This window comes from Plecotus auritus (genome assembly GCF_963455305.1).
Source record: "Plecotus auritus genome assembly, chromosome: 5".
NCBI classification, from domain to species: Eukaryota; Metazoa; Chordata; class Mammalia; order Chiroptera; family Vespertilionidae; genus Plecotus; species Plecotus auritus.
The window spans coordinates 78,145,031-78,169,449 of NC_137776.1; the positions used below are offsets into that span (position 1 = coordinate 78,145,031).

Sequence of the window (24,419 nt, forward strand, 5' to 3'; positions counted from 1 at the left end):
GGGACTAGTCGGCTGCTAAGCAGGACAGGCAGCGGCACCCAGCGGGCCGGATAAATGTCCTTGGCGGGCCGCATGTGGCCTGCGGGCCGTAGTTTGAGGACCCCTGAAACACATTAGCCATCTTTTTTCAAAGATTATAACTTGGAACTTATTACCTGGAATAGTTTGACCCACTATGAAAATAAACCTCAGTATATCATTTTATAATATAACTAATTCCTGATGTTATCAATTTAATCCCTAGTATCTCTATTACCAACACTTCATTGAGTCTTTCCCATTCTTCTTCTCTTTATTTTTATTTGGGGGGGAGGGGCAGTTAATCCTCACCCGAGGATATTTTCTCCATTGATTTTAGAGACAGTGGAAGGGAGAGAAAAACATCTACGTGTTTTCCCGAAAATAAAACATCCTCCGAAAATAAGACCTACTGATAGGTTTCCTTCTGCGTGAAATATAAGGCATCCCCCGAAAATAAGGCCCCAAGGTTCTGTCTCAGAATGAAAATTAATTTACCGTAAACTGGTCGCTAGGGCCGCCCCGACTGGCGTCTAGCAACCAGTGACGTTACGCGGAGTCCTGACGTCATTGCTGTGTGGAGGTGGAGCGGACGTCGGAGTGAGTGGTGAGCGTGGGGCGGGAGAGAGGAGGAGACTTTCGCAGATGCGTGTAGAAGAACAGGAGGATTAGAGCGGACGGGACGCGGCGAAGGTGGTGAGTGCTGGTCTGTCTCTGGTGACACTACCTGATGCTCGCGGCCGCCTTCATGATGACTGAAGGTTCTCAGTCAGTGGCAGACCCTGCTCCAGCCCAGATCCAGGCCCCAGCAAGCCCAGTGACAGTCCCCAGGCAGGCCCCAGGGGGTAAATGTCTGATAAAGGGGTAGGGGAGATGTCTGGTGAAGGTGTTCACAAGGGTGGGGGGAGGGGGATCACTTAAAATGACACAGGAGGATCAGAGGGGGCAATCAAAATGACACAGGAGGATCAAAAGGGGTTACTAAAATGGTAATCCCCCCTCTGATTCTCCTGTGCCATTTGGATTCCCCCCCTGATCCCCCCTGTGTCATTTTGAGTGATCCCCCTCCCCCCACCTTGATATCCCAATTCCTTTTTTTTTTTACCCCTAGAAGTGAGCGCAAAAAGAAAAAGCTACTCCGTGGAGTACAAGAAAGGAATCGTGGAAGACTCTTGGGGCCAAAATCTTACTGCTTTCTGCAAAGAGATGTTGAGTATCCTATTGGTCCGAAAATGGCAAGCAGAGTATGGTAACCTCATTGAACAAGTGGACAAGGGAAATGCTAAAAAGCACAAGTGTGGATCAGGTCGGCAACCATTATTTTCCGAGCTGGAAGACCTGATCTGTGAATGCGTTGTTGACAGGCGAGCAAAGGCTTTGGTTGTGAATAAGGCTCAGATTCAAGAATTTGCCCTTGCAATGGCACCACAGTTTGACATAGCCCCCGAAGACTTCAAAGCATCACAACACTGGCTGGATAATTTCCTTCAGCGAAGTGAACTGTCTTTAAGAAGATCTACAACATTGTTTAGGTTGGAAGATACTCAAGTTATTAAGCGAGCACTTGCATTCAAGTCCTTTATTGATGATGCTGACTTCTCTAAATACAATCTTTCCAACATGATTGCTATGGATGAAACTGCAGTGTTTATGGGCCAATCATTTCAAACAACAATTGAACAGCGGGGTGCCTCCTTAGCATACATTCCCTCCACTGCTTATGAAAGTGCACGTGTTTCCTGTATTTTGGCAATTCGTCTGGATGGCACTAAAATCCCACCTTTAATCATTTCTAAGGGCAAGAAGGAAAAGATTGAACGTGTTTTGGGCGTTTTTATTCTTGAAACTGAAAAAGCCTGGGCCACACAAGCAGTTATAAGGAAGTGGGTCGATTTAATGCTGCCGCTTGTTATGCAAGGGAGCCAAAGAGGTCTGCTAGTCTGGGATGCAGCCAGCACTCACCGCGCTAAAGACATGAAGACATTTCTTCACGAAAGAAAAATAGATCAGATAATGATTCCCGCAGGAATAACGGCCTATCTCCAGACTCTTGATATTGCAATAAACAAGCCATTCCAAGACAATTTGCGCATGGAAATTAATGACTACATTGAAAATAGAATGGAGAGAAATCAGCGTGGAAACTTTGTGAAACCTAAACTGCAAGAAGTTGTGACTTGGGTGAAGAATTCATGGGAGAAAATCACTGACTGTTGCATTGCAAATGCACTGCGAGCAGGCTACCTTGACAAGAAGTACTCATTTAAAGACAGTGCTATTGCTAAACATGAGATTTGGTCCACTGATTCTGAAAGAAATGGAGTCACAAGAAATTCACCAGGAAATTCAGGAATTGGATTGTTATGATGATGTTCCAGAAGATGATGACATGACTGTCATTGAATAAATGAGTAAATTCTTGATACTGTAGGATTGACAGTTTGTCTGGTTTGTGTTGACAACTACTGTACTACCCTACCATATACAGGTAATAAATTTCCTTTATTTTCATTTAACAATAAATGTGTACCGTATTCTTCTTCATGGAAAAATAAGACATCCCCTGAAAATAAGACCTAGCGTGTCTTTGGGGGCAAAAATTAATATAAGACACTGTCTTATTTTCGGGAAAACAGGGTATGAGAGAGAGAGACACATCAATTGATTGCCTTCTGCATATATTCCAACTGGGGCCAGGGATTGAATCTGCAATCCAGGTACATGCCCTTGACTAGAAATCAAATCGAGACCCTTCAGTGTGCAGGCCAAGGAGCCATACTGGCCAGGGCTTCCCTTCTTCTTAAGTCATTATCCCCATTATGGCTTCACTTCCATATCAATCTCAAAACCCAAAATGCATCATTTCAAATACTCTCTAGCAAATATGCTTAACATTTCACTCTTTTTTTCTGTAAACCCTTCACTGTAATTACCCACTGTCTGCTCCTTTATTTTCATTGCTGAGCAATGTTGTAGAAAACCTTTAAAAAATCAACATAGCAACTTCTTCTTAAGTGCATACTTTCATTAAATACATACTTCTATTTTTTTTTAAATATATTTTATTGATTTTTTACAGAGCGGAAGGGAGAGGAGGGATAGAGAGTTAGAAACATCGATGAGAGAGAAACATCGATCAGCTGCCTCTTGCACGCCACCTACTGGGGATGTGCCCGCAACCAAGGCACATGCCCTTGACCGGAATCGAACCTGGGACCCTTGAGTCCGCAGGCCGACGCTCTATCCACTGAGCCAAACCGGTTTTGGCGACATACTTCTATTTTTTAACTAAGGGGTTTGTTGCAAAATAAGTCCTACCTAATAAATTAAATTAGAAATTCAGTTTCTCAGTTGTACTAGACTCATTTTAAATGCTACATAAACACAAGCGGCTAATGGCTACCATAATAGAAAGTGGAAATTACAAGACATTTCCATCAATGCACAAAGCTTTATTAGATAGTGCTGCTCTACACATTATATGGCAGGCCTGCTCAGCCACATTTCAGCTCACATAACCTTTATTTTCCCACTGACACCACCTACTGCCATCTTTGTGACTTCATGAATCTTGCAAGCTGCAGCATTAACATGAAACAATAGGCTGGTACAAAAGTGGACAGTAAGAGCAGTGGCATCAAATCTATCTCTTACCATCACTTGAGACCAAAGAAGTTAGTTGCCCCTAATCATTTGTGTCCTGGCCCACTTTCAATCCCAATACTGTCATTAAAGGAAAGTGTTGGAAAGAGAGGTGTACCTTCAGTTCCTTTCAGATTTTACCATTTGTTAAAGATAGAACTTACACTTCTCAGCCTTTTGGCTAAGATCGAGTGTAGTATTTGTTATTAGTTTAATATCTGATATGTCCTCTATCTGAGGAAAATATTTTACATGGATTTTTGGAACTAGGAGATGGAATAGAAGCTTGCTCCCTCCATTCCACACATCGACCTGGTATTACAGTACTTTCATGATCGGTGCACCAAAACACCAACGAAAACAAAAGGGAAAAAAAAAAAAGAAACTCATTAATGCACTTGACTCTCACCTATTGCTAGACTATAGCATGACAGCAGCTGGACATAAAAATCTACCAAACTACTCAGGCTCATTTTAATGCAACTATTAATAATAGTGTTGTTTTTTTCTAAATTATCTATTATAATCCTGGCCAGTGTGGCTAGGTTGGTTGGGTGTCATCCAGTGCATAAAAAGATGCCGGGCTGATTGCCAGGTCAGGGCATATACCAGGTTGCAGGCTTGACCCCTGGTAGGGGCGTGCAGTGGCAGCCGATCGACATTTCACTCTCACATCAATGTTTCCCTTTCTCCCTCTGCCTTCCTTTCTCTAAAAAAAATAAATAAAAAAGCTTAAAGAAAGTCTATTACAAATGCTAAATCAAAAAAAGGTTGCTGGAAAACAGACATAAACTAGGACTATCCTGGGCAAAAGCAAAATAAACCATTATGCTTAAAAAAGACAACAGGAACTACTACGTTTTGGACCTTTAAATTATAAAATCTAAGGGAAAAAATTGACAAATAGCATGCCATAGGGTAAACAGTAGTAGGGAATCAATCTATATGCCTATATCATTACCATTAAAATGGCTTCATTTTCCCTAAAGAAGAAATTTTGCCATATAGCTGCATAGTTTACAGAAAAAAAGAAAGACAAAGAAATGAAAAGAAAAAAAGAAAGCAACGAAGTCATATGATCCAGGAAGAGCAATGTGTAAGGGGACTCTGGATTTTAATCAAACCTTTTCTAAAATGAAGTAACACATAGTCAAATTAGACTTAATAAAAGGAAGCTATTGCCATCTAACTACCAGCCCTATCTCTCTCACAAAGAAATGCTTTGCAAAACAAAATGAATTGTTCTTGTACCTCATAGAAACTTTTTAAGGACATGAATGCCATCTCAGGTCCTGTGCTGATGAGTTAGTAATTCCAAGATTCTAAGGGGACATCTGTAATACTTTCAACAAAAAAGATAAATTAACAAAAGTAATAATTCCAAGATTCTTATGACTAGCAATAATCAGTAAATATGAATATGCAGAACACAAGTATTTATCAAACAGCCGTTCTACCTTGAAATAGTACTTTGCAGCAGTTAAGAAATGAAGTCAGATATAAAAGTATTAGCTACAAAAAGGCATATAAAATATTGAAAAGGAAAAACTATGGACTTATCTGCAGTTATGAGTCTATATGTGTGTTTTAACAGATGAAATCAACAACTTAATTATGATGCCCAAAAGGTACAAGAATGGTGATTCCCTATATATGATTCTAACAATCTACATTCATTGAAGAATGTGAAGAGACTAATAACCAAAATCCTAACACTGAAAAGAATACACAAGCACAAATTTTTTTTGCATTCTTGTTTTCATTACACAATTTGATCTGAGAAACACATATTAGCAACACTGCCTCTGTGACACAAGGAAAAAATCCATAAGTAACAAGAAATTAAATACAAAACCACTGCGTGCTGTGGGCATACTTATGGTAAAATTTTCTCAATTTTACTTTCAAGTTCTGAAAACTGAGTAAGCTCTACTGCATATACAGTATTTCCCTTATTTACGCAATAGCAAACCTCACAAAATAATGAAAGAATACAAATTACAATCTAGGTAGAGACTCAAGTAAAAGCAAGTACATTTCAGCATTGCATAATTAAAGCTTCAGACCAATGTTACAAACTCACTCAATAAAAGAGCCTATAAAACTTTTCCCCAGCTTGCAAAATCTTAAATCCTTTTCCATGTTTAGCAATAGTTAGGCAGAAATGCACCATTTGTCAAAAAGCCAATGAACTACAGTGACAAGGCAACCAGAATTATCCAGAGGGTTTTGTAAAAATAAACATGTCTCTATTACTTTCCTTTGGTGAGCACATGCGATGGGTATGAGTGGAGAAAGGAATTATATTTATTTTTAAAAACTAGCCTATCCACAATGCAATACCCTTTACACTCACCAGGATAGCTAAATTAATGAGACAATATTAAGCAAATGCTGCAGAGTAGTTGGAACAAATGGAACTCTGATTCCCTACTAATGAGACTACATAAGTTGGTACAACCACCTTGGAAAGTACTGGATAATATATACTAAATCTAAACATAAACACACCCTACGGCCCAACAATTCCACTACAAGTTACATGTCCTAAAGAAATTTATACATGTGCACCAAAAATATGTACAAGAATAATCAATAGGGGCACTTTTTATTGTGGCTCAAAAATGGGAACCTAGATGTTCATCAGCAGTAGAAAGGATAAAATATAGTATATACAGTCATACAATGGAATAGAATGCTACAGAACAACAAGAATGAATTAAGCTACTACTACACACTACATGCATGGATAACATCAAAATAAAAGTTTATGGTAAGAAACCAGGTAAAAGGGTGTACATGGTGTATGGGGCTGTATGCATGTCTTTGTACGTTATACTTCAATAAAAGTTTACTTAAAATTTAAAAGCAAACAAATATTTAATAAATAAATAGGCAATCTTCATGTCAAGAAAAATAGATATCTATATACTAGAGGCCCGGTGCACGAAATTCGTGCACGGGGGCGGGGGGTGTCCCTCAGCCCAGCCTGCACCCTCTCCAATCTGGGACCCCTCGAGGGATGTCCGACTGCCCATTTAGGCCCTCCCCTGTTGGCCATCTTGCGACGGCCATCTTGTGTCCACATGGGGGCAGCCATCTTGTGTGTTGCAGTGATGGTCAATTTGCATATTACTGTTTTATTAGATAGGATATAAAAGCCTACTGGGATCGGGCCTAAACGGGCAGTTGGACATCCCTCTCACAATCCAGGACTGCTGGCTCCCAACTGCTCACCTGCCTGCCTTCCTGATTGCCCCTAACCGCTTCTGCCTGCCAGCCTGATCAACCCCTAACCACTCCCTTGGCAGCCTGATTGATGCCTAACTGCTCCCCTGCCAGCCTGGTCACCCCTAACTGCCCTCCCCTGTAGGCCTGGTCCCCCACAACTGCTCTCCCCTGCAGGCCCAGTCGCCCCCAACTTCCCTCCTCTGCTGGCCTGGTCCCTCCCAACTGCCCTCCCCTGCTGGCCATTATGTGGTGGCCATCTTGTGTCCACATGGGGGCAGCCATCTTGTGTGTTGGAGTGATGGTCAATTTGCATATTACTCTTTTATTAGATAGGATATAAAAGCCTAAGCGACCATCGCAACCGAACAGATGACCAAACAGGCTGCATGGGGCAACTAGGCCGGCAGGGGGGTTAGTGAGGGGTGACCAAATGACTGAGCAGCAGGCTGCATGGGGCAACCAGGCCCACAGGGGGGCAGTTGGGGGCGATAAGGCTGGCAGGCAGGTAAGCAGTTAGGAGCCAGTGGTCCTGCATTATGAGAGGATGTCTGACTGCCGGTTTAGGCCCAATTCCAAGGATCAGGCCTAAACCGGCAGTTGGACATCCCCCGAGAGGTCCTGGATTGGAGAGGGTGCAGGCTGGGCTGAGGGAACCACCCCGCCTTGTGCACAAATTTTGTGCACTGGGCCTCTAGTCTATATATAAAAGCCTAAGCAACCGAACGACCGGTAGACCAGTTGCTATGATGCGCACTGACCACCAGGGGACAGGCGCTCAATGCACAGGATCGGGCTCCCTCCTGCCTGGATCAGGCCTGTGGGGATCGGGCCCCCTCCGGTCTGGATTGGGCCTACGGGGATCGGGCCGAAACCAGCTATCTGAGAGCCCCCAAGAGGGCGTAGGCTGAGAGAACCCACCAGTGCACAAATCCGTGCACCAGGCCTCTAATTCATAATAAAAATCCTGCTCCCAATGCCATGTTCCCATCATCCTAAATTTGGGAAATAACATTTTTTTTAATCTCCCCTCAGGCTAATTTAAAACATTTTTATATTAAAACAAAGAATGCTATATTAAGGTAACAGAATGTAAGAGTCAAATCCTCTTTAGGAGAAAACACTAATTTGAAAAAATTTTAACACCTAAGTACTCTCTCTCCACCACTACCCTGATCACATTCGATATTCATTTCCTTTCCATCTGTCAAGGTTCTTCTTTTCTGCCATTTACCAGGTGTACCAGTTAATAATGAGGATTTTGTAATCAAAGAAAACACAATAATTTCCAAAGTAACATCAAAAGTGCTTTATTCAAAGTAATGTCCATTGCTAGCTACACATTTCCCCCATCTTTCAGGTAATTTGTGGATACCGTCCCAATAGAACTTTTCTTGTTTTGAGGCAAACCATTCAGAGACCTGATTTTCCACTTCTTCGTATGTTTTGAAGTGCTGCTCAGAAAGTGCATGTGCCATTGATTGGAACAAGTGGTAATCTGAAGGAGCAAGGTCTGGTGAATATAGCAGGTAGGTTAATACTTCCCAGGCAAGATCTTTTAACGTGTCTTTAACTGGTTTTGAAGTGTGTGATGGTGTGTTATCATAAAGCAAAATTACTTTGCTGTGTCTTCTGGCACATTCTGGTCGTTTCATGATCAAAGCGTGGCTCAAATGGATTATTTGTTGTCAGTAGCAATCAGTATTAACAGTTTCACCTGGTTTTAGAAGCTCATAATGCACCACACCTTCCTGATCCTACCAAACGCAGAGCATTGTCTTCTTTCCGAAGCAGCTTGGCCTTGCAGTCGATGTTGATGGTTGACCTGGATCAACCCATGATTTTGTGCATTTGGGATTCTCAAAATAAATCCACTTTTCATTGCCAGTCACAATTCGATGCAAAAAAGACTTTCTTTCGTGCCATTGAAGCAACATTTTACTGATGATTTTTCAGTTTTTTATTTGTCTTTCGTTCAGTTGATATGGCACCCATTTTCCTTCCTTTAAAATCTTTCCCATTGCTTGTAAAGGATCGGAAATTGTTTGCTGAACAACGTTTAATCTTTCTGCAAGTTGTTTTTGAGTTTGACACGCATCTTCATCCAATAATGCTTGTAATTGTTGGTCTTTAAACTTTTTCAGTTGACCTGGACGTTCTTTGTCTTTCACATCAAAATCATCACTTTTAAAGCGTTTAAACCAGTGTTCACAAATATCTTGAGATGGAGCATGTTCACCATAAGTTTCCTGAAGTATAGGATAACTTTCAGCAGCACTTTTCTTCAAAATAAAGTAATGAATTAAAACTTCCCGCAAATGCTCTTTTTTTGGCACGAAATTCAACATTTTTAAGCGTAAAAATATCTATCATGTTAACACCTTCAGAAAATTTGACATATGAAGTTTTGAAGCTTGCTGTCAATACAACAAAATAGTCTACATATCAAATCGCATATATATCAACATATGTGTAACTCCATCTATTGAAAAAAATCCGCATTATGAACAGGTACACCTGATATTTAGTAGTTACATTTGAAAAGTAATGGCCTACCCTAACAGGGTAGTGATGACGATTTAAAAAAAAAAAAAAAAGTGTAGCCTAGTTGGTTAGAGCATCGTCCCTATATGCCAAGGCTGTGGATTCGATATCCGTCAGGGCACATACAGGAATCAACCAGTGAATACCTAAATAAGTGGAACGACTCTCTCTCTCTCTCTCTCCCTCCCTTCCTCTCTCTAAAATCAATCAATAAAAAAAATTTTTTTTAAAGAATATGAGCACTGAGCCTAAGCACTCAATGATCAGACGGATTAATAAACCCCAAATAGTAAGTCTTCCAATTCTATTTCTAATTCATCATTGTAGACACAAAACCTGGCATTTAATAGTTGGGTCAATAACTATTCGTGGAGTAAATGAACGATGTGAGCTCAAAACAGGAAAAAAACAAGGCAAAAGTGGGAATGAGGGAAAAAAAGCAAGTTCAAAAGGTCACAACCTATTTTTGTTATCAGGGTATATAACAAGATTTTTAAATCTCAAGACAAAGCAACAAAATCATATACATATAAAACCACTAAAATAAACAAAAACTGCCTCAGTATTACTTTTCTTCCATATACTTCACAATGGAAAAATGGGATATTTTAACTAAAATTAAGACATGTTTCTTTAATATTGAAACTCTTTAAAATATTTCTGAATGAATTCTTTATGAAGTTGACAGGAATCATAAGTATATTACAGTTATTTTTAAGACATTCATCACAGCACATCAATATTCTGACTAAATATGTCATAACAGAGATGAAAGAAAAGCAGATTTCAGCTGAACCTTCATAAGTATTTTTTATGAAAACAGAAATACAATTTAGATATCAAAATTGTCAAGACTGCAATCTTACATTAGTTTTCAAAGACAAATCAATGAAATAATTTAATATTCATTTTGTGCACAAAATATCAATGAATGATTTGATAAGGCCCTTTTCCCCTCCACTTTAAGCACATCATTTGCTGATATATCTTAGGTCAGACATAGCATTACTATTTTTCATTAACCAACATTTAGACAAAGCACTAAACTATGTGGAAAACACTACTCTAACTGTAAATATAACTCATTCAGTTCTTAGAACAGCCTGAGATAGACACTGCTGTCATTTTCATTTTACATATGAGTACACTTAAGTAGAAATGGTAAGTAACTTGCCTAAAGTCACAAAACGAAAGCTTTAAATAGTAGACGGATACATACTCTTAGCCTCTTTGCTATGCTGTCTGGAGAGCTTTGAAATAAAGCAGAACAAAATTTATTCTGACTTGATGTTGGGAGGTTGGCTATTTTGATGACCTTGGGTGATAACCATAAAATGATGCAGCACTAATGCCACATTTCTTTAATTCTAAGAAACCCATTTTATGTTCCATATTTTAACATTTCTGAAATTGATGGCATTTTACAATTGTAATTGATAGTGCCCTCTCTCTTTCGGGTACATAAAATAATGGAGCATATGGTAATTAATGACAAGTACCACTGAAAATTTATATTCTCTACACCTCATGGGTTAGTAATAAGAAGTAAATGAAATAAAATAAAACTAAGGTACTTGATACTGTCTGGTACAAGTGCCTTAAAAAGGGTAGTTCATTCCTTTAAACCAAAATGACCTATAAGGAAATTCTATTAAAGCTATTTTACACGAGGGTAAGTTGTCAGTTACTCAGGTCCATGTTTAAATAATCCTGGTTATATTCTGACAGGAAAAAATACTGGTTTCATTACAAAATTTGATGAAGAAAAAAATTTTTTATAAAGGACTTGTGGTGGGGGGTGGGGGGAGGCAGATAGACAAAAGGACAATGGAAATAAAATACCTGAGGGAATAAAATAATCAACAGTGAAGCATAAATCAAGATACCCCAAAATATCACTTGGTTCAAGCCAGTTCTCAAATGCCATTGATAAAATATTTACATAAAAGAATGTTTTCATGTTTTCAAAAATACACTTGGAATACAATCAGAAATGACCAAATCTGTTTAGTGAGTGCCTATATCCCACTTGAGCTTCTCTAGCAAAACTAGACATAATTGAACCGCCATGTCGAATAACTGGTTAATAAAGGTTCAAACTGATCCAAAGAGTTGCCAACAAAAAAAAATGAACTAAATAAAATCCATTTTAGCCCGGCCAGTGTTGCTCAGTGGATGAGTGTTGATCTATGAACCAGGAGGTCATAGTTCGATTCCCAGTCAGGGTACATACCCGGGTTATGGGCTCGATCCCCTCGGCTGATCAATGATTCTCTCTCATCATTGATATTTCTCTCTTTCCCTCTTCCTTCCTCTCTGAAATCAATAAAAATATATTTTAAAAAATAAAATTCAATTTATTTAAGTATTTGATAGCTTCTTATATTGATAGTAGAGGGCCGGTGCACGAAATTCATGCACAGGGGTGTGTGTCCCTCAGCCCAGCCTGCACCCTCTCCAATCTGGGATCCCTCTCACAATCCAGGACTGCTGGCTCCCAACTGCTCACCTGCCTGCCTTCCTGATTGCCCCTAACCACTTCTGCCTGCCGGCCTGATCACCCCCTAACCCAGCCTTGGGCAAACTACGGCCTGCAGGCCGGATCCGGCTGTTCTATCCGGTTCTCTTGCTCTCCCCTCTGCTCCTTTACTTTGAATTTATATTAGTTCACACAAACACTCCATCCATGCTTTTGTTCCGGCCCTCCGGTCCAATTTAAGAACCCATTGTGGCCCTCAAGTCAAAAAGTTTGCCCACCCCTGCCCTAACCACTCCCCTGCCAGCCTGATTGATGCCTAACTGCTCCCCTGCCAGCCTGTTTGCCCCTAACTGTCCTCCCATGCAGGACTGGTCACCCCTAACTGCTCTTCCCTGCAGGCCTGGTTCCCCACAACTGCTCTCCCCTGCAGGCCTGGGTCCCTCCCAACTGCCCTTCCCTGCAGGCCTGGTTGCCCCCAACTTCGCTCCTCTGCCAGCCAGGTCACCCCTAACTGCCCTCTGCTGCAGGCTTGATTGCCCCCAACTGCCCTCCCTTGCAGGCCTGGTCCCTCCCAACTGCCCTCCCCTGCTGGCCATCTTGTGGCGGCCATCTTGTGTGTTGGAGTGATGGTCAATTTGCATATTACTCCTTTATTATAGGATTTGCCTTGATAATTTCAGGATGAATTTTGTGTTTGATTTTGTTTTTGTATTATAGGATGGAAACTATTTACTTTTAGGGGAGTTTCCCACTGCAAAACACCAAAAACTGTATCCAAATCACAATGAAAAAAAAAAAATGCCTTGAGACAACTGCACTCTTTACCTTAAAAATCAATTATCTGAGTGGCAGAGACAATACAGGAAAGGAGGAATACAAGTATATTTTACACAAGAAAAAACTTAAATTTGTCTCAGAAACCATACCCAGACCTAGCTGGTTTGGTTTAGCAATAGAGCGTCAGCCTGGGGTATAAAGGGTCCCGGGTTCAATTCTGGTCAAGGGCACATGCCCAGGTTGCACACTGATCCCCAGTAGGGGGTGCGCAGGAAGCAGCCAATCAATGATTCTCTCTCATCATTGATATTTCTATATCTCTCCCCTCTCCCTTCTTCTCTGAAATCAATAAAAATATATTTTTTTTAAAAAAAGAAACCATACCCAAACAGAAAACAATTTTTCCTTAGTTAAGAAATCTCAAATAATATTTAAAAAGCATCATACTAGTTTTCAGTTTTACTACAACCTTTGAAATCTTGCATTTCTAATACATGAGTGAAACCCTTCTTTTTTCATTTTGAATTGTTATTTCCAATTATTTTTACTTCTCTATCTAATAAAGGATGAAAGCAAATATGAAAACTCTAAAGGAGTTTGTGCATGTCTGTGTGGAGTATCTTCTAAGCACATTCATATCGCACAGCTGAATTACAGTATTCCCACCATACTTTTGCTTCAGGTATATAAACAACCTATCCCAACCATAGTATGAAGGTAATTAAATTTTATATTTGTAGATAAAATTTTAAATCTATCTTTAACTATGTAAAGTTCTGTTTCACAACACAATTCAGAATATAATGCTAATAATTATTATGGAAAAGGGAGCCTGTTTTTAAAAACCATAACCCTATATAATAAGAGCCTAATATGCAAATTATCCCCTCGATCGGGAGTTCGACCGCTTGCTATGACGTGTGCTGACCACCAAGAGGTGGTGCAGAACATGGTGGGCATCAGCGACACAGTGCTGGCAGTGGGCAGCAATGGAGGCACTGCCGGCCCTGACAAGAGTGGGACCACAGTGGGATGGTGGAGCAGGTGAGCAGGCAGTGCCAGGCCAAGGCGGGTGCAAGTTGGGCCCAATCGCCCTTCAGACGGCAACCAGTGGCGGCGGTGGGGGGGCGGGGCTGCTGCCCAGCTCCCAGGCACTGAGGGAGCCAAGCAGGGCCCAATCGCCCTGCCGATCACCCCACAGATGGCGAGCAGCATCCATTACAGAGAAAGGGCAAATAGCAGTATTAAAATACTAGAGGCCCGATGCATGAAAATTCGTGCAAGAGTAGGCCTTCCTTCTCCTGGCTGCCGGCACCGGCTTCCCATCTCCAGCTGCCGGCAGGCACATGGGACCCGGGCTGGCTTCCCTTGGGCCTCCCGCAGACACCTGGGACCCAGGCTGGCTTCTCTCGGGCCGCCCGCAGGCACCCGGGACCCAGGCTAGCTTCCCTCGGGCCCCCCACAGGCACCCGGGACCTGGGCTGGCTTCCCTCTGACCCCGGCTTCGTCAGGAAGGACGTCTGGAATGACGTCCGGAACACCTCCAGTCTAATTAGCACATTACCCTTTTATCATTATAGATTTCTTCTAATTATTTTCCTTTCAATGTGCATGAATCTGTGCACTGGGCCACTAGTAATATATAAAAAGCATAGAGTTCTTACAGAAGAATTTAGTTATATTTAAAAAACTAAAAACCAGGGAGAAAGCAAGAGTAAAAAAAATATTAAAGCCAGTAAGAACTAATAAAAATAAATTTTGAAAGTTATAATTTTCTTAGTATAAAATTTAAGGAAGACTGACTTAGTAGATGTTTCTACAATAACACAAGAAAGGTATATCCGAAGTTTTGATATAACCTATCCCCTTTTATTTTAAAGCAGATGTCTCCTAGAACCTTTATTTACTGTGTTTTCAAAATCCATTTTACTATCATTTTCCCTTCTAACACACTATTTTTATGAGACTTTGATCTTGCCAATTAAAGTTTTGCCAATTATAGTTTTCTTCAGAAAGTAATCCCTACAGATGAATTGTTTTCCACTATGGTAGAAAAGATCATTCTAAGGATGTTGAGATGTTGCGGCAACTAACTAAAATAGCATTTAAGGCAGTGGTTCTCAACCTTCCTAATGCCGCGACCCTTTAATACAGCTCCTCATGTTATGGTGACCCCCAACCATAAAATTATTTCCGTTGCTACTTCATAACTGTAATTTTGCTACTGTTAATGAATCGTAATGTAAATATCTGTGTTTTCCGATGGTCTTAGGCAACCCTGCTAGCGGTTCTCAACCTGTGGGTCGTGATCCACAGGTTGAGAACTGCTGTTGTAGAGCCTAAGACCATTGGAAAACACAGATATTTACATTACGATTCATTAACGGTAGCAAAATTACAGTTATGAAGTAGCAACGGAAATAATTTTATGGTTGGGGGTCACCATAACATGAGGAGCTGTATTAAAGGGTCGCGGCATTAGGAAGGTTGAGAACCAATGATTTAAGGTATCAAGGGGCTATTATTATACTACCGAGCCTCTAAGCACCATCACTGACCATATATCTGAGGTTTAGCAGTCAACTCTTACCAAGGCCCTCATTTAACTCTCTAAATTGGAGAAAAAATTATATGCATAAAATTTCTCCCATTTAAAAAAATATATCACTGAAGCATAACTGAAATACTATTTAAGTAATACTACTGGTTACTCAATAATTTTATAAGTATAGGTGTGATATATGAAATATAAAGCTAACCAGCCAAAATAAAATACCACCTTAGACAATACCACAACAAAGGTAATCTTTAATTTTTGAAGATATTCAAAAGATATCTCCATGTTGGGTAACTATGAGTGGTGATAATATTAATTAAAACAGAAAAGAGGTACAAGTTCAAGAGAAAAACTTTTGAATTGCATGGCCAACCTCACTAATATACCATCCATATGCTATAACCACAATTCCTTGCATTTGCATGCTTTCAAAATACCTAGAATATAATTTCTTTAAACTCTTCTACCACTGCACTGCTGTCTCCACCTCTCCACTAGTCCTTTGGAAACACTCTGCAGAAGTGTCACTTTCCTTAGAAAACCTTCCCTAATGCACCTTTTCTCTGTGCTTCCAAGGCAACCTGAGTAAACGGCTATGACAGCTCTGATCACACTATAACAATATTTAATTGTTCATTGCTCCTAGTCTCTGAGCTCTAATGATATTCCTAAAAGTCTAGTATTCAATGCCTGATAAATAGTACTTAAAATACATATTCTGTTTGAATATGTCTTGAATGAGTTGAGATGCATTTAAGTATATCCAGATGTTGATAAATAAAAATGAATCTGAGCTCAGGAAGGAAGATACAGATGATGCTATAGATTTCAGTTAGTTCTAAATTTAGGACTGTTGCTTTGGCAGATTAAAACAAAATTCATCATCAAATAGTTGATAAATGGACTGCTAAGAAATACATAATTTTGTTCATGTAATGTGTACGTTTTAGTTCCCAACTTAATTGATTTCTCAGCTTCATTCAACATGGTTGATTAGCCACTCCCTCCTTTTTCAAACTGTCTATTGCCTTGGCCTTAGTGATGCCAAGGAAAATTTCCCCCAACCTCTGCTACACTTTCTCAGTCTCCTTTGCTCCATTTCTTTTCCCCCATGTTTAAATATTGAAGATTCATAGGGGACTATTTCCCTGTATCTTATCTTCTCTCTATATACTTTCCTCTTAGGCAATCTCACCCCTCACCTCCCACACTATAACATCAATGCCCAACTGTATTATGATCAATACCCACCCCTTCCCAGAAACTACCAAACAAAAAACTGGTATTTTCCCCAATATTCCCTGTTAGGTACAAGAACCGCTTACCCAGAAATCAGCCTTCTCCTCTCCCTAGACCCCAAATCTAAACCATCATCAAATCCTATCAATATTACTTTGCAAATATTTGTCAAATCTAGCTACTTTATCTCTATCACCGCTATAGTAGACCAAGATTCCATCATCTCTTGCCTCAGCTGCTATAAAGCCAAACTCAATTCTACTCAAAGTGGTCTGTGGACCAACACTGTTTCACATACTATTATTACAAGGTAAAAACTAAGAGGGAGCATTTAGAAATTTTTATAGTAATTTGACACTGCCACAACATTCATTTTATTGTTACTAAAGTACCAGTATGGTTTCTTAGGAAACACCAATCAGAAAGGATATATGCACCCCTATGTTCATAGCAGCACAATTTACAATAGCTAAGATTTGGAAACAGCCTAGGTGCCGGTCAGCAGATGACTGGATCAGAAAACTATGGTACATCTACACAATGGAATACTATGCTGCCATAAAAAAGAAGGAATTACTACCATTTGTAGACACCTGGATGGAATTAGAGAACATTATGCTAAGTGAAATAAGCCAGTCAATGAAAGAAAAATACCACATGATCTCACTCATTTAGGGATAATGAAAAACATTATAAACTGATGAACCAAAAGATAGTTACAGAGGCAGTAAAGCATCAAACAGAGTGTCTAATTACAGCGGTAAGGTTAGGGAGAGGTGGGGGAAATAAGAGATCAACTGAAGGACTTGTATGCATGCATATAAGAGTAACCAACGGATGCAAAACATTGGGGGGTGAGGGCAGGTATGGGAGTGGGGTGGGGGGGGGGCAATGGTAAGATATGTACACATATAATACCTTAATAAAAAATTTGAAAAAAAAATAAAAAATAAAAAATAAATAAAATAAAATAAAAAAAATAAAGTACCAGTATGTATTAGAAACCAAAACAAAACAAAACAGGTCCTTAACCAGATAATTTTGAGTAGCACTGGCCCAAGTGGTCTTGGTTTTTACAGTTGCCTCTCCAATCTGTCCTCCACAGAGGAGCCAAGTGTTTTTAAAATGAAAATCTAAGTAACTTACTCAGCTGTTTAACATTCTGCAGTGCTTCCCATTTCTCTTAAGATTAAGTACAAAATGCTTAGCAATAACTGACCAGTGTGACCTGTTCCAGTCTCATTTCACATCACCCAGCCTCACGTGCTAAGGTCCAGCCCCAACAGGACTCTTCAGTTCTAGAGAGCTGAAATCACCAGCAATACTTGAGTAAGTCCAGTTGATTCTTCAGGTTTGAGTCTAAAAGTCCTTTCTTCAGAGAAGCTTTCCTTGATACATTAACAGGCTTTCACTGTTTACAATAATTTTCCTTTGTGGCAGTTATCTTAACTGTAATTGTAATTTTTGTAATTATTTGTTTAGTTTCTTTATTCCCCAACAGACTTTTGCCTCCATGAATACAGGTACACTCCATTTGCATGTGTCACCAGAGCCTAGCACAGTGCCTGGCACAAAATCAGTTGTTCAATAAACTCTTGCTAAGGAATAAATCCAAGTCAGGAAACAAAACAGTGAGCAGGACCACCAAAGGTAAATGCTTTCAATATCTAGTCATATATAAGACTTAGGATAAGTCTGTGTATAGGTGCTTTAATAACGTTAAATCTTTTTTTAGTTTCCTAAACAATCTAAAAATAGAGAAACCTATAAAAAACAAACAAATGCAAAAAAAAAAAAAAGAAAAAAGATTTTTCAGAAAGATGAACCCTATCTAAAGTAACCAACATGGAATTGGAAGGTCTGAGAGGTGATAGGCTCTACAACCATGTTTCCTGGCTCTGCTGCTGACTTAGCTGTATGATTTTGTGGAAATTAAGTAACCGCTCTGTTTCTCAATTCCTCATGTGTGAGACAGAGATATAATAAAGCTTTCTTCAAAGGATTGTTATGATGTTTAAACAAGTTAATATATATAAATATTTGAAACACGGCTTGGCATAGTGTTTTATCAATGTTAGAGATTATCATTATCTTTAATATAACCAGTATTCCCTGTATTATTATTCTCTGACGAAGCTTTTGTCAACCAAGGTTCTGTAAGAATTAAACCCTACAGAAACTGAATTAAGTAACTATTTCCTCAGTTCTTTCGCTCAACTATGGTATATAGCTAGTACCATTTTGGGTGCATAGGAAAGGAGTTAATTCATTATATAGTTTGAATGCCTTAAGCATTAGGGCTTGATATTCACTGAAACCCTGGTTGGGAAGGGCTGCTCTTATGTATCCCCAATGTCTGGCATGAAGAAGGTGCTCATTAAATATTTTTGGCAAGAATAAATATTTACAAAACCAAAAGAATAGTGCTTAGCACAGAGTAGATGCAAATGCCAATTTTACTGCACCCCTTCAAAGTTACCATAAACTTTAAATGTCTGATTCCAGAGGAGTCATTTTTTCTTGAATGAGACCTGCCGGTATTATTCAAAGCCAAAAATACAAAATACAGAAAGTAGAAAAGCCAAGAAACAAACCAATGTTGGCAGGAACCATGTGGAAATAGTAAGAGGTAAAAGGTGGGTAGAATTTGGATATGCAGGGAAAGGGCAAAGGTTATTCTAGGCCAGGAAATAGCTTAAGCAAAGGCAGTGTCACCTAAAGTTTGGAGTACATTCCACTTGACACAAAAGTGATATTAAGCTACACATGGGCAAACATCTTTATGCTGGCAGTTGCATATACACATAATTTTATGTGTAATTAGGACAGCAATTTGAGATTTCAAAATTTTACTATTTATAACATGAAACAGTACCTATTTGATATTTTTGAAGTGAGTTGTTTCAAAAAATGTATTAAGAAAATAATACACAGGAGGTAAGCTAATAGCACAAAAATTGTCAGGATTTTAAAGAGTAAAATTTGGGAAACATCAAGGAATGGTCATGTGAATGAGCATAACATGTTAAGAGAGAAAAGCTACCAGTCTTCTGAATGAAGCCAAAGCTCTACCTTGAGTTAGCAAGTCAACATAAAGGACAGATAGATGTGAAGAGTCTCACCAATTTTGAGTATTTAATTTGTAGTACTAAAATTCATATCTATAAAATCCTCATTTTCCACTGATATTTCTGCTAAATAGTTCAACTTCATTTACTCTCAAAGGTAAAATTTTAAAATTTCTAAGCAGGTATCTGAAATTGGGACTGACCTGCTTATAGCCTGGTAACTTACCTGAAACTAGGGAGTTAACACTATATTTTTTACACCAGAAGGATTTATTTTATACAGTAACAAAATATGAATCCTATCTATATCAAAAAGGGTATTAAGCGAAAAAGAGCAAAAAGCCAGCTTTCGATTTCTACCTTCCTCTTTCAAAGTTATCAATAGTAAAACCAAGTCAAGAGGTAATAATAAAGAACATTATTGGATGCCTACTGTGCGCCAAGCACGGTTGCATTTTACCTGCATTAAGTCATGCAATTACCACCACCTTCTTATGAAGTATATCACTATCCCCCTTTTATAGTTGTAAGAATACTGAGGCACAGAGAGATTAAATGTCTTGTCCAAGGCCAGCGCTGGTAGATGGCAAGGCAGAGGTTTAGATTCTGGCAGTTTAGCTGGAGCCTGAGGTCTTAACCACCAGGCACCATTTCTCTCAAGAATAACAGGGTAATTTGAAATACTCCACCTTTCCCATTATGGCAGGAGGGATGTAATTTTTCAAGACATGAACCTTTTACTACTTAAGTTTCCAGTCTAAGAAACAGTGGATTCAACTGTAAGTTAAAACGGGTAAGATGAGTATCATAATGGAACAATCTAGGCCCGGGATTACTCCGATATAGACAAAGCATCAGAAGACCCAAAAGTACAGCAGAATGACACTATTCACAGAGAAAGAAACCAAAGAGTTGTGGTGAACAAAAATGAATCTTATTTCTATTGGATCCACTGCCTTGAGGGAGACAATCCTACCATCCCCTTCCCTTTAGGAGGAATTGGGAGAAAGGATAGCAGAAGGGAATGGAATGAGGAAAAGTCAAGACTTGGCCCAGAACTGCCGAGTTAGCCTGTGCCTCGGTGAACGGGAGAATTGGAGAGGGCAGGGCTATGTGTGCTTGGAGGTAAGAAGGCGGAGGGCACGACCGCTGGGTGGGGTACTGGCTGGGGAGGGGGCATCCACCCTAAAATGACAATTTCGAGTAAGAGGGATGACAATTTCGAGTGTATATAGTTGAGATGAGGAAGCACAGATCTGGACGCTGGAGGGGTGGGAAGAGACAGGTATAAACGGACGGGCGCGGAGGCATACGGGTACAGAGGAGGATGGAGACTGAGGAAGGAGAGGGGCCAGGCTAGTGGTGATAAGTCTGGGGGCTCCCGGTAGGCGGGAGCTGAGAGGGGGGAGTCCCAGGAGAAGTAGAGACTCGCCCGGGGGAGGGCGGTCTGGGGGGAGGAGGGTGGGGCTGAGGGGCGGGGGAGGAAGACAACCCTGAGAAAGGGGGAGGCAGGCCGCAGGAGCGGGGTCCCCGACCAATGGGAAGGGGCGCGGTGAGGGGAGGAGGAGGAGGCCGGCTCCAGCGCCGGCGAGTCCGCGGGCGAGCGGCCAGGGCTGCAGCGGGGACCCCGGCGGGGGAGGGGCACCTACCCGAGCGTGCGGGGCGTCGGCGGACAGTCCCGGTGACGGCTCCTCTCCACAGAGGCGGCGGCTGCGGAGGCCGTGGAGGCAAAGGTGATGGCGGCGAGTCCCTGTGGCGGCCGCCTCCGCCGAACCGCATCCCTCCTCCCGGCCCGCCCTCCTTCCCTATCTCCCGGTCCTAAACTTCTTCCTTGGGATAAACAAACCCGCCGCCAGGGGCGGCCGCCTCCGCCGCTCCCGCCCCCGCCGCCCCCCCACCCCCCGCCCCGGGCCCGTCCGGGCTCTGGCTTCCGAGTTGCGATTCCCGTCCCAGCCGAGCCCGCGAGGGCGCGTGCGCGCGGCAGCGACGACGGTGGGACTCGCGAGGCTCTTCCTCCCTCCTCTCCGCGCCGGGACTTCCGGTCCAGCCCGGATCTACCGCCGGGTTTTGGAAGTAGCCGCCGCCGCGCCGGGCACTTCCGGGCTATCCCGAATCTACCGCCGGGTTTTGGAAGTAGCCGCGGCCGCGGGCGGGCACCGGGTTCCCGGCCGGCGGGCCGCCTGGAAGAGGAGGCGGACGGACCTGGCCTGCGGTACCCCACTTTGGCCCAGCCTAAACCTTTCCTTCCCTAAAACCTCCTAACTGGTCTGGCTGACCCACGTAGGGTACGAAAGGCAAAAACAATTTCTGCGCACAATTTCCTTGGGGCTGCCCGGATAGAAAGCCCCCGTTGCGATCTCAGAACTATATAAACTGCTGAAACAAAAACAGCGGTATGCAGTCTCCAAGGAGAAAAATCAGCGCCTTAGCGGAATGAGTTTTGTTTGGAGATGAGCTCAAATGGAAGGAGGGGAGGGGTCCGCCGAGGGGCAGCCCAGGAGCAGGCGGTCTCCAAAGATGGGACATTGGTAAAGAAAACTTTACCAACCTCATCTCTTCAGACTTTTGCTTCAAGTTTTCTTTACCAACCTGGAGTTTAAAGAAATGGGTGATAAAGAACAACTTTATTCAGCAAACAATGGGCAAAAGATTATTGATCCAATTGCCTAGAAGATTCTCATTAAAGAGGTTTGAGGGACTTGCCAGAGCAGGCATGAATATCATTTAAGGACCCCCAAGTCATTCCACCGCAACTGGGCATCACTAAACTGATTGCTTATGTGGGTTTCCAAGAAGAGAATGGGAGGAAAGTGGGAGGAAAGCACATATTATTTTACTATGTATTGAGCACTGTAAGCCGACTTGTATGATCTTTTTTAATCCCCTCAACTTTACAACTTTCTGGTAGAAATCATTCTCATCTAACAGTTCAGGCAACTGAGAAGCAGAAAGAATAACTCATCCTGTTGTAGAATCATAAGAAGTTAAGGAAATTCCAAGACAAATGGAATAGGGAAACTAGGACAGATAGTTAAACAGCAGTTTGCAGCCACCTACTAAATCCTGTCTTTCCTAAACAAAGGACATTTAAGAGTAAATAGTTTGCATTTCTCCTCCCCAACCAAGGGTAAATAGCTTAAATCACCCTACTGAGGGAGACAGATAACAGAAATCTAATTAGGTGCCATTTGCCAACCCATGACAGACAAATCCTATCTAATAATCCTATCTACTAAAAGAGTAATATGCAGATTGACCATCACTCCAACACACAAGATGGCTGCCCCCATGTGGTCAAAGATCCTGCCCCCATGTGGACACAAGATGGCCACCACAAGATGGCCAGCAGGGGAGGGCAGTTGGGAGGGACCAGGTCTCCAAGGCAGGGCAGTTAGGGGTGACCAAGCCAGCAGAGGAGGGAAGTTGTGGCGACCAGGCCTGCAGGGAAAGGCAGTTGGGAGGGACCCAGGCCTGTAGAGGAGAGCAGTTAGGATCAAACAGGCTGGCAGGGGAGCAGTTAGGCATCAATCAGGCTGGCAGGGGAGTGGTTAGGGGGTGATCAGGCTGGCAGGCAGAAGCGGTTAGGGGCAATCAGGAAGGCAGGCAGGCGAGCAGTTGGGAGCCAGCAGTCCTGGATTGTGAGAGGGATGTCCGACTGCCCATTTAGGCCCGATCCTCGGGCATCCCTCGAGGGGTCCCAGATTGGAGAGGGTGTAGGCTAGGCTGAGGGACACCCCCCCTGTGCACGAATTTCGTGCACCAGGCCTCTAGTCCTATCTAATAAAATAGTAATATGCAAATTGACTGTACCTCCCCTATACCAACAAGCCACACCCATAAGCCACACCCATAAGCCACGCCCACCGGCCAATCAGGAGCGAATATGCAAATACACCCAACCAAGAAGGCTATGGCCACAGAGAGCAGGAGGGAGGCTTGGGTTTCCCCAGCAATGGAGGAAGCCAAGCTTTCCGCCTGCCCTTGCCGGCCTAGGCCTCCACTCAAGGCTACAAAGTTTCAATGATAGAAGATACATAAACCCAAACGGAAATGGCTGCAGCCACGGAGCTGGAAAGAGCAGGAGGCTAGGGTTGCCCGCGGCGATGGAGGAAGCCAAGCTTCTGCAGCCCTGGCCGGCCCAGGCCTCTGCTTAAGGCTACAAAGTTTCAATTATAGAAGATACATAATCCCCAACAGAAATGGCTGCCGTCTGGGAGCAAGCAGAAGGCTTGGCTCCACTCCAGGCTACAAAGTTTCAATTGTAGAAGATAAATAAACCCCAGATACCAGGGCCTCCACTTGGGTGGCCAGGGGGCATGTCTGGCCTGCAAACCACCACAGGCCCCTCGCCCAGGCCGCCTCACGCCCCAAGGGAACCCCCACCCTGATCCAGGACACCCTTCAGAGCAAACCAGCTGGCCCCCACCCGTGCACCAGGCCTCTATCCTATCTAATAAAAGAGTAATATGTAAATTGACCATCACTCCAACACACAAGATGGCTGCCCCATGTGTCCAAAGATCCTGCCCCCATGTGGACACAAGATGGCCACCACAAGATGGCCAAAAGGGGAGGGCAGTTGGGAGGGACCAGGCCTGCAAGGGAGGGCAGTTGTGGGTGATCAGGCCAGCAGGGGAGGGTAGTTGGGAGGGACCAGGCCTGCAGGGGAGAGCAGTTGGGGGCGATCAAGCCTGCTGGGGAGGGCAGATAGGGGTGACCAAGCCAGCAGAGGAGGGAAGTTGGGGGTGACCAGGCCTGCAGGGAAGGGCAGTTGGGAGGGACCCAGGCCTGCAGGGGAGGGCAGTTAGGGGTGACCAGGCCTGCTGGGGAGGGCAGTTAGGGGCAAACAGGCTGGCAGAGGAGCAGT

General features: G+C 42.3%; 1 protein-coding gene across 3 annotated transcripts in view; it reads right to left on the minus strand.

The window, feature by feature from the left end:
• Window positions 1-21,437, minus strand: part of SPOPL (speckle type BTB/POZ protein like) — a 69,165-nt gene extending 47,728 nt beyond the window's left edge. The window contains exon 1 of one of the 3 annotated variants that reach the window (XM_080667771.1): window positions 21,202-21,437. The gene's annotated coding sequence lies outside the window, so the exon portion shown is untranslated. The remainder of the gene's footprint in view (window positions 1-21,201) is intronic. The other 2 variants (XM_080667770.1, XM_080667772.1) reach the window with 2 other exon arrangements.
• Between the last annotated feature and the right edge of the window lie 2,982 nt (window positions 21,438-24,419).